This window comes from Scylla paramamosain, chromosome 8 (genome assembly GCF_035594125.1).
Source record: "Scylla paramamosain isolate STU-SP2022 chromosome 8, ASM3559412v1, whole genome shotgun sequence".
NCBI classification, from domain to species: domain Eukaryota; kingdom Metazoa; phylum Arthropoda; class Malacostraca; order Decapoda; family Portunidae; genus Scylla; species Scylla paramamosain.
The window spans coordinates 27349540-27365823 of record NC_087158.1 but is presented as its reverse complement, the minus strand read 5'-3'; the positions used below and the strand labels follow the sequence as shown (position 1 = coordinate 27365823).

The following is a 16284-nucleotide window of genomic DNA, read 5'->3' as shown; positions in this document are numbered from 1 at the left end:
CACTCTTGCCTCACCCTTTGGCTCACCCTTGGATCACCTTTGTCTCATTTTGGCTCACCTTTGGCCACCTTTGACTTACTCACTCCCTCTTGACTCAACCTTGAAACACCCTTAGCTCACTCTTGGTTCACCTTTGACTCATTCTTAACTCACTTGGCTCACTCTTGGTTCACCTTTGACTCATTCTTAGCTCACTTTTGGCTCACCTGGCAGTTATCGAGACTCAGAGATCCTCCATGGGGCTTTTTTGGCGTCATTCCATACAGGAGGAGGAGGAGGAGGAGGTACTGTCTGTCTGGCTGGCTGTCTTTTTGTCTGTCTGTCTGTATGTGTGTTTGTGTGTGTGTGTCTGTCATCTTTTTCAGCTTTCTTTGGGCGTAAGAGCTGGAAAGTAGAGGGAGTGAGAAGGAAGGAAGGAAGGAAGGAAGGGTGATGATAAGAAGTAGAGGGAGAAGAGATGGTCTGTCCTCTTTTTTTTCCTTCTTTCGTTGGGTATAGGAGGGAAAAGGGAAAAAAATATATAAGGAGAGAGGAAAAGGTAGTGCCGTTTCTCATTCATTCTTTCTTTCGGGGGATATAGAAGAAGGGGAGAAAGAGGATAAGGAGGAAGGGTGATAATAAGGAAAAGAGAAAGATAAATACTGTCTGTTTCTCTTGTAAGGTAAGGAAGATGAAGAGAAGGAGGAGACAGAGGAGACGAAGAAATGCGAGATGATTTTAGAAGAAGGAAAAGAGAATTGCTGAGGAAAGCAGAGATATTAAGTACTGTCTTTTCTCGATGAGGAGAGGGAGGAAGAGGAGGCTGAAGGAAATGAGAAAAGGAGGAAAAATTATAAAGGATGAGAGAAAAGGTACTGTCATATTTCTTTTCTTTTTTTGGACTGAAGGAAGAAGCATGAGGGAAAGGAGCAGGAGAAGAGGGATGACTAGAATTGTCAAGAGGTGTAAATAGAATGATATAGAGAGGAGTGAATCTGTAGGAGTACAAGAATATATGAAGACAAACTGACAGGCACGCAAAGAGACAAGTATTACAGCATTATCGACACTGGCAGCCACGATCTCACATAGATTTTCTCGTCTTAATTCCCAAAGTACCCTCACTAGTGCCACCACCACCACTAATACCACCACCACCACCACCATCTTCACATCACTCATGACTTTCTCCACCTCATGACTGGCACACTCACTGCTCACCACACACACACACACACACACACACACACACACACACACACACACACACACACACACACACACACACACACACGCACGCACACACACACCACACTCCCATCACGTTTTCTGTAACTACATTAAGGAACCAGATTGCAATGTCCGTCCATCGTGTTTGTGAGTAATTAGGGACGTGTTTCCAGCCTAGGCGAGGACTGGAAGGAATGCCAGATGGACGTGTAAATTAGCGGAGTTGAGAAATTAATGGGCAGAGAGAGAGAGAGAGAGAGAGAGAGAGAGAGAGAGAGAGAGAGAGAGAGAGAGAGAGAGAGAGAGAGAGAGAGAGAGAGAGAGAGAGAGAGAGAGAGAGAGTGTGTGTGTGTGTGTGTGTGTGTGTGTGTGTGTGTGTGTGTGTGTGTGTGTGTTTGTGTGTGCCATGCGAAGTGCATCTGACTGAGTTGTTATTGCTGTTATTTTTCTTATTATTTTTCTTTCTCCTCCTCTTCCTCCTCCTTCTCCTCCGCGTGCCAGCTGTTCAGGGAAACTTCCTCATGAGCGTTTGTTGCCAAGTCTCCGCTATTTACCGAGTGCAAACGAATGTCGGTGCCTCGACTGGACACACGCTCGGCGGCAGAACTGTGGGCGGTCACGGAGGAGGAGGAGATGGCGGAAAAGGAAGAGAAGGAGAAGGACAAGGAATACGAGTGTGGATGTCCTACCGACGCACGCCAGCAGGAATGGTTTAAACTCACGGCAGAGTAAAGACAGAAAGTAAGAAAAAAAATGTTTGAAGTCACAGCTGAAGGGGATAAATGTCGAAGATCAGTGCAGAAGACTAAAAAATGAGAGATGAAAAGTTGTTTAACCTGGAAGTGAAAAAGAGAGACCAGATTGCTTGAGTTCACGATGAGAGAGAGAGAGAGAGAGAGAGAGAGAGAGAGAGAGAGAGAGAGAGAGAGAGAGAGAGAGAGAGAGAGAGAGAGAGAGAGAGAGAGAGAGAGAGAGAGAGATTTAAAAAGACGGAAAAGAGGAAAATTAGAGGCTGAGATCAAAGCAGAGAAAAATAAATAGTCCAGAATTCACAAGAAGGGACAAAATAGTTTAATCTCAAGCCAGTGGCGAAAATAAACGGCTCAAGTTTCACGCCAACAGAGAAGACGTGCCGGCGAACTCACTGGCAAAGACAAACTGCTTCACAGAGAGTCGAAAACTAAAATTAATTGTTAATCTCAGGGCCAAGATGTTTTCCCCTCACTTGGTGGAAGGAAAAGAAGATCCCCTTGCGTGTATTCGTACAAAGAAAGTGGGAATTCGTTATACTAGATGAAATAATTGAATGAATAGTTCGTTCTGCGAGAGAAAATACTTGAATGAGGTTGAACTGAAGCAAAGGAGAGAATATACGTAACTCCAGGAAAAGTCTGTCAGAAGCACGAGAAGTTCAGGAAGTGGTGATGAGTCCAGGGAAAGGAGAGGAAAGAAAGTGCTAAGCTTAAAATAATAATAACGACATGAAAGATAAAGGAACAGAGGACGTAAGAGGCAATTGATAACAGGAAGACAGAAAGAAAGTAAATTGCTAAAGTTTCACCAAAGGAAGAAAAAGAAGAAGGAAATGACAAAGAAAAGTTCGTGGAAAAGAAAGGGATCGTAAAATTCAAAAAGTGAGAATTCGGGAGTTAAAGAATAAAGAAAAATTATGAGTATGTAGCAGAGAGAGAGAGAGAGAGAGAGAGAGAGAGAGAGAGAGAGAGAGAGAGAGAGAGAGAAAACATGGAGATATCCCTCGTGTGGTGACCTTTTCATTGTCCCCGCCTGGAGCACCTGACATCCGGGCCGGTGACTGGTGGAGGCGCGGTGACGCAGGCGTGACGTCACCACCCCTGCATTCCTGGCACGCTTCACTGCATACTGGGGGCGCCCTACTGAGTGACTGGCTGCTCTTCACTTGACCTGTATTTAACTCGTTCACCTGTCTACCTGTTTTATTCTGCTATTTTTTTTTACCTGTCTAACTATCTCTCTATCTGCCTAACTACCTAATTACTTATCTACCTGTCTGGCTGTTTATCTCTTTAACTAATCATCTGTCTCATTGCTTATCTAACTATCTACCTAATTACGTGTTTACTCTCCTATCTACCTATATGTCAATCTTATCAAAAAACCTAGTTACGTATTTACTTACCTACTCTCTCTCTCTCTCTCTCTCTCTCTCTCTCTCTCTCTCTCTCTCTCTCTCTCTCTCTCTCTCTCTCTCTCTCTCTCTCTCTCTCTCTCTCTCTCTCTCTCTCTCTCTCCACCAATACATCCCCTTCCTCAAACACACTTCCTCCCTTCTTGTCCTCATTCTTTCATTCCCTCACCCCTTTCCAGCCCCCTCAACGTTTCATTCCAGCCCTGTTCCTTATCCCCCTCATCCCCCACCACCCCCACTGAGACTCGTGATTGCCTGTGGTGGTGACAAATGACGATCGTAGGAGGCAGACTCCCAGGTCATGCGATTCTGAGGTCGATATCACCCTGAGTCTCTCTTTGCAGCTCCCGCCCACCTCGCCTCGTCATTGTTCCTTCTTGTCTCATGTCACGGGACTGTCGCCTTCTGTCCGCTGCTCTGACTCCCCATCGCGTTATCTGTTGTTGTTGTTTGTGATGTTGTTAGTGTTGGTGTTTGTCATGGCTGTTTTAATTTGTTTTGTTTTGTTTTGTTTTGTAGGCGTTATAGGTCGTGGTGGTGGTGGTGGTGGTGGTGATGGTGTTTTTGTGGGTTTCTATAAATGCTGGTGTGTTTTGGTGCTGTTGTTGTTATTATTTGTTACTGTTTTTGTTGTTATCTTTGTTTTCAATACTACTACTACTACTACTACTACTACTAGTACCACCACCACCACCACCACCACCACCGTCGCCACTACTAACTACAGTCTACGTATCTCTCACTCCCGATTTCCCAATTAACCTTTTTGGGTGAATATCAGACCAACGACCTCCTCTCTCTCTCTCTCTCTCTCTCTCTCTCTCTCTCTCTCTCTCTCTCTCTCTCTCTCTCTCTCTCTCTCTCTCTCTCTCTCTCTCTCTCTCTCAAAAAAGAAAAAAAAACTACTCTCGTTATTGTCTCCGGGATAAAATTCAGAACATACTAGATTAGAATTTTTGGGAACGACCTATTTGCATATGAAACTTGATAAGATTCAAAAACGTGCTCAAGAACCAGGGCAGGCAGTCTCCTCAGAGCAGACAGGCAGAGAGACAGACAGGTCAGCATACATACATACAGACAAACAGACAGAGAGTAAGACAGACAGATGGACAGGTGAGCATACAGGTAAAAAAAAAAATCAGACAGGCGAACAGACAGCAAACACTGATAGACCAAGAGATGGCAGAGAAATAGATGACGGATAGACAGGTGAACGACAGATAGACATTTAGACATACAGACAAATAACAGACACCCAGGCTAATAGGCAGAAAAGTACAGACAGACAGATATAGACAGAAGACAGGAGACAGATACTATCCAGACAGGTAGAGCGGTATGAAATGTAACATGGGTTCTTTATTCATGTACTAAAGTATCTTCTCTTATTATTCCTTTCCTTCCTTTCTATCTTGGTTCATATTTGCATCTCATTATATTTTTTCCCTTATCAATATTCTATCAGTATTTTATCTTCTATGCAATTTCTATATATATCTTTTTCTGATACTCTTTTTTTCTTGTTTGCATAGTTATCTACATCTTTTGTTTTATGTATGCATTTATAATCACGGTTTTCTTTTTTTTTTTTTTTTTTAATCTTTTTGTCCATCGTTTTTGTTTTCTTTGCCTTCATTTCGTTGCGTCGTAAACATCACTCGCTATCTCGTCACCGCCGCCTTGCCATCATTATTTTTCATCAGCGTCATCATTGTCCTTCTCTCCCCCACCCCCCTTTTTTTTTTTACATTTTTTTTTTTTTACTTCTCGACTGCACCTTTCCTGCTTCCTTCTGCCTTTCCCCCTCATTCCTACTTCCCGTCTTCCCCTCCCACTGGTTCCGTCACCCTTCCCCAGCATCAACCTGTCTCCTCCCTTCTCTCTTCTTCTTCCTTTCGTCTCCCTGACCGTTTTCCTCCCTTATTTTCATCGTCATTTTTACCTGAAATCTAATTAGTTGGGATGTTTATTGTTTCTTGTATTACGTAACACACACACACACACACACACACACACACACACACACACACACACACACACACACACACACACACACACACACACACACACACACACACACTTTACACCTCCTTCGCAACACTTCCATATCTGTCGAGACATCTGCCTTCCCCTCCCCTCCCCTCACCCACATCACACCTGTTTCCATTTCCCCTCACCTCTGTTTACCCTCAGCGTCAAGGGCGGTCCCTCTGTTGACGTTAGACCCTCCCCTACCCCCCGTACCTTCTCCTCCCCTCCCCTCTCTTCTTCACCTCATTCCTTCCCCTCTCCTTCTCTCTTCTCTTACTCTCAGTCCTTTTTTTCTCTCTCTCTCTTGATGGTGATGTTGGGGTCTGGTAATGATCTTGATGACTTATGGTGGTGAAGTAATAGTGATGGTGAAAGGTAGTGAGAGTACTGTGATTGATGGTGACTGTCTAGAGGTGTTGACATCTGTGACTTATGGTGTAATGATGGTGATGAATGATGGTGGTGGTGGTGGTGGTGGTGGTCGTGGTCGTGGTGAAGACAATCAGGATAACAGTCTTACATAACAAAACGTGAATAGAGAAAAAGAAAACTAGGGAGAGAGAGAAAAAAAAATCACTGGAAAAAATATTGCCGTGTTTTTCCCCCCGACAAAAATAAAGGAAAAATATTCTTAGAAAATTCAAAAGAAACTTAAACTTAACCTAATACCGAAAGAAAACGGAAAGAACAACTTGTATTCCTGACCTTAACTTAGCAAATATAACTTCCCCCCATAAAAAGAAAGATATTGACCCAAGAAGAAAAAAAAAGTAGTAAAAAAAAAAAATGTCAGCGTCACCTTTTCCTGATGTCCTACGTCTTCTTCTATTGGGGAAATATGGGAAAAAGTTCTATGATCATTATAATTAATTGGTCCACTGCCCGCCTCCTTCCTTTAATGTAATTAGCTGTGGTGGTAGTGGTGGTGGTGATAGTAGTAGTAGTAGTAGTAGTAGTAGTAGTAGTAAACCACCACCACCACTACTACTACTACTACTACTACTACTACTACTACTAACACCACCACTGTTTCTACTATTACTGCTACTGCTACTACTTCTACTACTACTACTACTACTACTACTACTACTACTACTACTACTACTACTACTACTACTACTACTACTACTATTACCACCACCACCACCACCACCACTACTTAAAAAAAATTACAACGATAACAACAACAACTACATCTACTACAATATTACTTCTACCACCACCACCACCACCACCACCACCACCACACCACCAACACAAACAACAATAACAAACTCGTCCCGTCAAAACACGAAAGACTGCACCACATCCCAACCATCGCCCAACACTTGCTGTGTTGGGTGGCGGCGGCGGCTCATCTTGTTTTATTTTTACCCACATGCCGAGACGAGAGGTGCCAGATGAGTAGGAGGAAAATAAGCAGGAGTTAGGGGAACTAGAGGTACAAGGGAGAATGCTGTGAGGTTTGCAGGAGAGGAGGGAAAAATTTAGGGTGAGGCAGAGGTCCGATGTGTTATGGAAGTATGGAATAGATAAGAGATAGGAGATAAAGAACTAGATTTAAACGATAGAAGCATAAGTAGTAGGGGAGTAAGCATATCAGAGGTAGGAGGGGAGGGTAGCGTGTATATATATGAGTGGGAAAATATAGGAGAGTATAATGAAGGTAGGGAACAAGGAGATGAAGGGTTAAATGGAGCAATAGAATTAGGAAACAGTAGTGTGGTGTTGTATTCAGGGTAGGAGTTGCGGTGATGGGGTGTGTGTGTACGTATATCCTGTTTCCTCTTCTTTTCAGTCTATTTTCTCCTCTCATCTTATCTTCCTCGCCTTTAACTTCCTCGTCTTTTTCTGGCTTTTCTTTCCAACTCGTTTCCAGAAGTCTGATTTTTTTCTTTTCTAATTTTTCCTCTCTCATTCGTTACTGCTTTTCCCTTCACATCCCAGCCATTTCCTCTCGTCCTCTCTTTTGGTCTCCTCCTCCTCCTCCTCCTCCTCCTCCTCCTCCTCCTCCTCTTCCTTCCCATCCAATTATCCTCTCATCCTTTCCTTTTCTATTCCACATCCCTCGCCGCCTCTCCTCTGCTGCACCCACTTAAATATTCCTTGCCATCTTGTCACTCGTAATTAAATCGCTTTTGTATCCATGTATCTTTACTCTCTCTCTCTCTCTCTCTCTCTCTCTCTCTCTCTCTCTCTCTCTCTCTCTCTCTCTCTCTCTCTCTCTCTCTCTCTCTCTCTCTCTCTCTCTCTCTCTCTCTCTCTCTCTCTCTCTCTCTCTCTCTCTCTTGTAAATGCAGTGCCAAGTCACCCGTAAATTTATCAAACTTTTCTTTATATTTCCCAAACATTTTGTCTGTCTGTCTGTTTGTCTGTCTGTCTGCCTATCTGTTTATCAGTCTGTTTGTCTGTCTGTCTGTCTCTATCTCTCAATCTCATCCAGCACTTACCTGTATTGTTGATTGTGCCAGGTAGTCTCTCTCTCTCTCTCTCTCTCTCTCTCTCTCTCTCTCTCTCTCTCTCTCTCTCTCTCTCTCTCTCTCTCTCTCTCTCTCTCTCTCTCTCTCTCTCTCTCTCTCTCTCTCTCGTCTCGCCGCCGCACACCTGTGGAAGAAGAAATGGATGGTGTTAATTTTGTCACCTGGGAGTCGGAGCGGCAGATAAAAGACACGTCATTATTGTGGTGCCGCGGCCTCGTTCCGTGAACACAAGGGGATGAATGGCCCGCGGCGAGACTCAGAGGGAGCTGCGACACTGGCGGCTTTGTGTACCTCCCGTGTGTCCTGGTGTGTGTGTGTGTGTGTGTGTGTGTGTGTGTGTGTGTGTGTGTGTGTGTGTGTGTGTGTGTGTGTGTGTGTGTGTGAAACTAATATCTTTTGGGAAGAAAACGCAAAAAATATCATTAATTTCAAAAAAAAATATATATATATCAAAATCAGATCAAGTTTTTAGACACAAGGGTAGAAATAGTAGTACCTTTGTAAAACACTTAAAAAAAAATACCTTAAGAATAAAAACCACAAAACTTCAGAAACTCACCTAATCCTCTTAAAAAAAAAAAAAAAAAAACACTTGAAACATTTCTTTGATTAGAAAAATCATTCAACCCATGCATTTTTCCTTCCCCCTTTCTTCCTTCGTTTCGTCCATCGCCACAAAGACTGGAGCGGCTCTTATGTACCTGACGAGCCTCTCAATTGGCCTCGTTCAGATGATAACAAGCAACAGCCTCTCACCCCCACCGCGACTGGACTGAGAGGGGAAGAGAGCAGGGAATGGGGGCTCTCTTAACAAGGCCTTGCTAGTGGGTGATGGTGGCGTTGCTGGTGGTGGTGGTAGTGGTGGTGGTGTCCATCTGTGACGTAACAGTTTCGCTCAGCTCTTCATCACGGTTTGACAGGCTGCGTAATGGAGGACGGGAAGGAAGGTAAGTGGGGAGGAAAGAGGGAGGAAAGGAGGGAAGAGCTGGATGGATGGAAAGGTTGATGGAGGAAAAATGAGTGTGGTGTCGGTGATGGTAGTGGTGGTGGTGGTGGTGGTGGTGGTGGGAAAGGAGGAGTAGGAGTCAGAGGAGGAGAAACTTGAAGAAAAATAAAATGGGGAAATTTCAGAAAGCAAAGAATAAGAAGAGTAAAAGCAATGAGGAATTAGAAAAAAAAAGCAAAGAGCAAACAAAAAAAACAAGAAACAAGACAGAAGAAAGAAAAAAAGAGGGAAAAAGAAAAAAAATCAGAGCCAGAAAAAGAAGCAGAAGGCAAAGAAAAAAAAAACACCTGTCCTTCTGTCAGTCAAAAAACCTCCCATCACCAACCACCCAATATTCCCACCAGCTGCATTCCCTTCCACCTGAAAACTCCTCCCTCCCTACCCCCTATCCTTCCTCCAATCAACAACATTACCTGTCCCCCTCTTCCTTCTCCTCCCCGTTACCAGCGTCTCTTCCCTTCGCACCTGCCTCCTTCCCGGAAACACTTCACTGCCAAGATGCTAAAACATGACCTTCAGGTGAGCACAGGTAAATGAGGATGATACACAAGGAAAGCAGAGGAAGATAGATAAAGTGAAGGTAAAGTGAAGTTAAAAGGACTTAATGTAAGGAGATGGAAGGGAGTAAGTGAGGAAAATTGAAGGAAAATGGACGCATAAAAAAAGGAAAAGACTGGGAAAGGACGTAAAGGTGTGTGAGAGAGAAAGGGAGAGAAAGGGAAGGAAGAGAAGGGAAGGTGTAGTGAGGAGAAAATAAGGATAGGGAAGATATGAGAAACGAAGGAAGGGAAAGATAAAAGTAGGAAAGTAAAGTGAGGGAAAGAAAGAGAAAGGTAAAGAAACGAAGGGAAGGAAGGGGAAGTAATGGGAACAGCAAAGGGGAAATGAGAAAGGAAGAGGAGGAAGAGAGGGGAGGGAAAAAGGGAAAGTGAGAGGAAAAGAGGTATTAAAGTAGCAGGAAGGAAAGGATAACGAGGGAAAGAAAGGAAAAAGGGGAAAAGAAGAAAAGGAAAAAGGAAGACAAGTAAAGAAGAGGCTGGAGAAGAAAGAGGAAAAAGAATAAAAGAAGAAGTAAAGGAGAGACGGGAGAAGAAAGAGGAAAAAGAAGAACCTTGGATAACTTTTCATGTCCTTTTATGTGTCTGGGAGGAGGAAGGAGAGAAGGAGAGTGAGGGAAAAAGAAAGGAAGGAAAATGAAAAAAAAAGAATAAGAAGAAAGAACGAGAAGAAAAGGGAAGAAGAAGAAGAGTCCTAGATAACTTTTCACGTCCTCTTTTATGATTCTTGGAAGGTGTTCAAATTTACCCTCCTGTCATGCCCTTGTTTTGTGAAGCCTCGATGCTCGTCTCAGAATTTTTCCACCATTTCTTTCCTCGAGGTTATTACTTCCATACAGAGTGACATATACACCTGATTTATATTCCCCCGCCATTAGTGTCAGTTAATGTACCTGCGTGTGTTGAATTTATTACCCTTTCATTCATATTTTGGGGTTTATTTAAAGGTTGGATTTTCTTTTTCTTTTATTTTCTTTTGAGTTTACGTCGCTTTACTTGTTTACTTGTTTTCTTTTTTGTGTGTGCATTTGGTTCATGATTCATTTTCTGTTCATCTTCCGCCTGCGTCTCACAAACCACGTGTCAGATTTCAAGTACATTCACGTTCCCCGCGTCTTGAAAGAATAGTTTATCATGAAGTATTAAGCTTTATGGATGGTTCATTTGAGTTCACACTAAGTTTATGTTGACGCATTAACAGGGATACTGCTAGTCTAACATTTGTTTCACTATTTGATGTGTAAATTAAACTAGATTGCTCTCTCATCAGCATTATTTTCAAAGGTCAAGGGGATTATTAATAAAATTCCCATAATATTTGTTTATTTCACTGATGGTACAGGATCTTTGTTAAACTATCACCGGAATCATGAAAACGACCTTGAAAACTCAATTACCTTCACTACAGCCTGTTAAATAAGTGAAAATGCTCTTGAAAACCTTAATTCCTTCCCCTAGAACCTGTTGAAAAGTGAAAAATGCTCTTGAGAACCTCCATTCCTTCCACTAGAACCTGTTGTAAAGTGAAAATGCTCTTGAAAACCTTAATCATTTCCCCACACAGCATCTTAGAAAAAGGTAGACAAGTGAAGACGCTCTTGAAAACCTCCATTACTTCCACCACAGACTGTTGAAATACTCGAGATAAGACGATACGATTACGAATACCTCCCTGTAGAATATGATGACACTACACCTCACTATTCAGTCCCTGCCTAGTGTAAATTTACCGACACCTTGAGACTGGGATGCATTAAGATAAGAGAGAGAGAGAGAGAGAGAGAGAGAGAGAGAGAGAGAGAGAGAGAGAGAGAGAGAGAGAGAGAGAGAGAGAGAGAGAGAGAGAGAGAGAGACATATCACACAGCCATCCACAAAAGTCCTTGCAAGAAAGAAAAGAAAGAGAGAAAGAAGAATAATTGGTTTGTCAGTGGCGGCGTTTGAAGTGGTCATGTTGGTCGTGAACGAAGGGACGTGTTCCTCCTCCTCCTCCTCCTCCTCCTCCTCCTCCTCCTCCTCCTCCTCCTCCTCCTCCTCCTCCTCCTCCTCCTCCTTCTTGTCCTCCTCCTCCTCCTCCTCCTCCTCCTTTTCCTCGTTTTCGTCCTCGCAAGGGTCAGCTCGTCCATGCAAAGGCCAGAGGCGTCTTTTGTCGTTCTCTGCCATAATAATGCTTTGTAATTACTGTGGTGGTGGTGGTGGTGGTGGTGGTAGTGATTTTCCTCATCATTTTACTTGCGTCCGTTGTTGGTCGATGTTCTAATTCTCTCTCTCTCTCTCTCTCTCTCTCTCTCTCTCTCTCTCTCTCTCTCTCTCTCTCTCTCTCTCTCTCTCTCTCTCTCTCTCTCTCGGCTGGGTTTTATTTTTCTCCCATTTTTCTTTTCTTCGATATTTTTTTTTCTGGCAGGTGGAAGTTTGATGGCCCTATTTCCTTTTTTTTTTTTTATTGGTCTGTTTCTGGTTCTTGTGTGTGTGTGTGTGTGTGTGTGTGGGTTTCTGAATTATGTCCATTCTTTTGGCTGTCAAATATGCCACTCCAAACACACACACACACACACACACACACACACACACACACACACACACACACACGCAAATTACGCGCCACTTGTGAGCGGAGAGAGAGAAAGTCATGCTGTTATTTTCTTTACTTTTACGCAATTATGTATCCAAGTTTGGAAATGAAAATAGCTCATAATTGCCAGTCATTATTTTGTCCGCGCCTCACTCTCCTGTCTTGTGTTCCTCTACCTTGCTTTAATTCCCTTTAATTCTCCGCCTCCTCCTCCTCCTCCTCCTCCTCCTCCTCCTCCTTCTCCTCCTTTCTCCATCCTTCCTTCTCTTTACGTTTGTCCTCCCTCCCTCTCTCCTTCCCTCCCTCGTTCTTTCCCCTCACAGTCAGTCTGATGGGCCCTCAAGTTGAGTCTTAAGTGAGATAATCCTTTTCCTCTCTCTCTTTTCTCTCCCTCTTCGTTCTCTCTGTCTCTTTCTCTTGCCACGTATTTGGTGTTTCCTTTTATTTACTTTCGTGTGTCTATCCCTTTCTCATTTTCATGGTTTTCCGTTTTTTTTTTCTCTCTTTTCTTTCGTTTATTCTCTTTATCTTCCTTCCTTCCTTTTATCGTTTTTTTTTGTTTCGTTCGTTCTTTCATTCATTCATTTATTCATTTTTCCTTTTTTTCTATCTTTCTTAGCTTTGTTCCCTCCTTCCTGTCTTCTCCCTTCCCCTTTTTTCCCTTCCTTCGCTCCCTGCCTCCCTTCTTCCAGCTTTCCTCCCTCCTTCCTTCATTCCTTCCTTCCTTCCTTCCCTGCCCCCCCCATTGACCATCAACACCCCCCTCCGAACTCTTATCACCTCATTGACAGTTGCACCTCACTGCTTACCTGTGAGTGACGTCATTCTCTTTCTTTCTCTCTCTCTCTCTCTCTCTCTCTCTCTCTCTCTCTCTCTCTCTCTCTCTCTCTCTCTCTCTCTCTCTCTCTCTCTCTCTCGTGTTTCTTCTCATTTGAATTTTTACGTGAAAAACTTTATTTACTTCCTGAATTTAAATAGTGTAGTTTTTCCTCCTTTTTCATTCTTTTTTTTTTATTTTTCCTTCCCATGTTCCTTTCCTTTATCCTTGCCTTCCTTACTCCTTCTTTATTCCTTCTTTCTCTATCCCATGTTCTTTCTCTTATCCTTCCCCACTGCATTTGGCCTTTTTCTTCTCTCGCTGTTTTCCTTATTCACTTTCTAAGTCTCCCTCATGTTTCTCTTCTCCCTTCCTCTCTCCCTTACGCCTTCCTTCCTTCCGTCCTTCCTTTCTCTCAGCTTCCTCTCTCCCCTCTCTCTATCTCCCTCATTTTTCTACTTACATGAATATACTTTTGTTTTCCTGTGTATGTGTGTGTGTGTGTGTGTGTGTGTGTGTGTGTGTGTGTGTGTGTGTGTGTGTGTGTGTGTGCTCAGCGGAGCAATTGAGCAGGTCTCTTTTGTAGGCACGAGTACAACAGCAGCCGGATATTTTCGTCCTCTGAGTTGAGCACACTTACTGAGACTAACTGTTTGCTTTTCTTAGCACACAAGCGAGACGAGGAAAGGACGAGTGTTACTTTCCACCACCTCTCTCTCTCTTTTTTTCTTCTATTTTTATTGTCTCTGTTTATCTCTCATTCTTTTCCTGCATATTCGTATTGTATGTATTTTCTCTCTCTCTCTCTCTCTCTCTCTCTCTCTCTCTCTCTCTCTCTCTCTCTCTCTCTCTCTCTCTCTCTCTCTCTCTCTCTCATTCACTTTTACAGCCCACACTGCACTTTAAAACTTGCTCACTTCTCCTCACATTCCTTTAAGCGGCTCCTCGTCTTCCTATATGCCTTCTTTCCTTCTTACTGCGAGGAGTGGTGTGGAGTTCAATACCTCGCTTTCCGTCCGATCAGCGAGGTTAAGCAACGGGGGGTTTGGTTAGTGCTTGGATGGGTGACCTCTCCACTACCCTGCCTTCTGTCCCGCCAGCCTGCATCACTTTACCATATTCAGAAACACATCTGCGACGCATCTCCACTACATTCAAAGGGCTCTAGTTGAAGTTACGTTTTTTTTTTTTTTTATAGGGTGTTTTTATAGTTCTCGTGACAGATTGACAGAATTTCTACATTACTAACAGGAGAAACACCCTTGAGAACTCGGCTAATCGTCTCTGCGGCAGCTGGAAATAGTCGTGGTGAGAGAGCAAAGCGTTTTTGATTAATGCCCTGTTTATGTTCTTTCCCTCTTACTGTATCTTGTGTCCGCCCCTATCCCGCCGTCTGTCCCGCCGACCTACATCACTGTCCGAAGGCTTCCCAAGGCCCCTGGATGTACTGACAGGGATAGATAGCGAGGAGGATTGGGTAATACTAGCGAGGTGGCGTGTGTGTGTGTGTGTGTGTGTGTGTGTGTGTGTGTGTGTGTGTGTGTGTGTGTGTGTAGGGGGGAGGCAGTATACCGGTTATTTTTTCCGTATAGAAGTATATAGATTTCTGGTGATCAATACAGATTGCCTCTCCTCTCTCCCTCTCGCTCTATCCCTCCTGTTCACTCACTCACAGCCAACCACGCCTCCCAAAGCAGTGTTCAGAGAGAGAGAGAGAGAGAGAGAGAGAGAGAGAGAGAGAGAGAGAGAGAGAGAGATAATGTGGCTGATGTATTATGGAGTACGTGGAACTGTTGTCGAAATTAACAGTGCAAATCCAGACGAGGAGGAGGAGGAGGAGGAGGAGGAGGAGGAGGAGGAGGAGGAGGAGGAGGAGGAGGAGGAAATGGAAGAGGAGGAATAGGAAACACAAGAACAAGAAGACATAAACAAAAACGGAAGAAAACAAATAAGAGAGAGAGAGAGAGAGAGAGAGAGAGAGAGAGAGAGAGAGAGAGAGAGAGAGAGAGAGAGAGAGAGAGAGAGAGAGAGAGAGAGAGAGAGTAAAGCAGGAGATAAGATAAGGAAGATGACAACCAGGAGAAGAGGAACGGGACGGAAAGGAAAGGAGATAGGAAGGGAAGCGAATCACTAGATGAAATGAACAGCAGGGGAGAGAATAGGAAGGATGAAGGATAGCAAGGATGTCCGGGAGAAGAGGAAGAGGACGGGGAGGACGAGGACGAGGCGGGCAGGAGTTAATATATATTATAATGTGGGCAGACTGCGAAGGGGCGGGAATCCAATCACACCAGCGCGGGGGAGATTAATTTGGCTGGGTTGTGCGGGAGCGGTGGCTTCCATAGGCCTCCTGCCCGAGCCTCAATCTGTCAGTGGAGAGAGGAGGGGGGAGGAGCGCCACTTTATAGGGAATGATGGTGGTGTGTTGATAATTATGTCGCACTAACGAGTAAAGAGGTGTTTGGTTCTTTTCTTCTCTGTTATCTACTTTATCTACTTTCTTTCCTCCTTCCTTCTCTTTTCTCCTTTCTCATTTCATTCATCCATCATTCCTTTTTTCCTTTCTCCCTATTCATTTTTTGTTCTCTTAAATGGTGCTCCTTACGTGAACAGAAGCAATTATTCACCCACAATGAAACTCAAGGCACTGAAATATTTGAACAACTCTATCAATCCTGTCATTTGTATCTTTGGAAGTTATACCAAAACACTTTCACCACGCTGTTATATTAAACATTATCAGCAACTACAGACAGAATAAGGATTAATAGATACGTTTCTTTCTGCATTTTTTCTCTCTCCAACCACCAGAAGTATTATTAGAACAGTGAGTTTCGTACAGTAACATCAAAGAAATTCGGAGCTCATGCATATTTATTCCCGTGAACTTTGACTGAATGGTGGGATTAAAAATTTAGAACGATATACTTTTTGTTGGGTTCCTCTGAGCGGCGTTAATTAAAGCGCGTCTGTGCTCTGTAATTTGATCTTACAGGAGAGGAGAGAAGAATGGGGCGCCGGGAATAGATCTTAGATATCGCATTATGTGTGTGTGTGTGTGTGTGTGTGTGTGTGTGTGTGTGTGTGTGTGTGTGTGTGTGTGTGTGTGTGCATAGTTTTATTTTTTTTATGACTATTCGTGCGTTTGGAAAATATTGGATTATGAATATCCCACATACTTAAATATTTTGAACGTTTTATTGCATTTTACTTGTTTGCCTTTTATATATCTCATTTGTATTTTGTGAACAATAAACTTACTACTTACTGTGTACATTAAACACACACACACACACACACACACACACACACACACACACAAAGAGAGAGAGAGAGAGAGAGAGAGAGAGAGAGAGAGAGAGAGAGAGAGAGAGAGAGAGAGAGAGAGAGCAGTGGTGATACGCAGGCTAGAGTAGGAACAGCATCGTTGGCGTGGCATAGTA

At 43.4% G+C, this 16284-nt stretch overlaps 1 protein-coding gene across 4 annotated transcripts in view; it reads right to left on the bottom strand.

Annotated features, from left to right (window-relative positions):
* LOC135103074 (hematopoietic prostaglandin D synthase-like) overlaps positions 1-16284 on the bottom strand; it is a 79881-nt gene that overhangs the window by 29752 nt on the left and 33845 nt on the right. Inside the window, exon 1 of one of the 4 annotated variants that reach the window (XM_064009037.1) lies at positions 7861-7980. The exons of the other annotated variants lie outside the window; for them this stretch is intronic. The gene's annotated coding sequence lies outside the window, so the exon portion shown is untranslated. Of the gene's footprint in view, positions 1-7860; positions 7981-16284 lie in introns of those variants that run through there. 4 annotated transcript variants of the gene reach the window in all.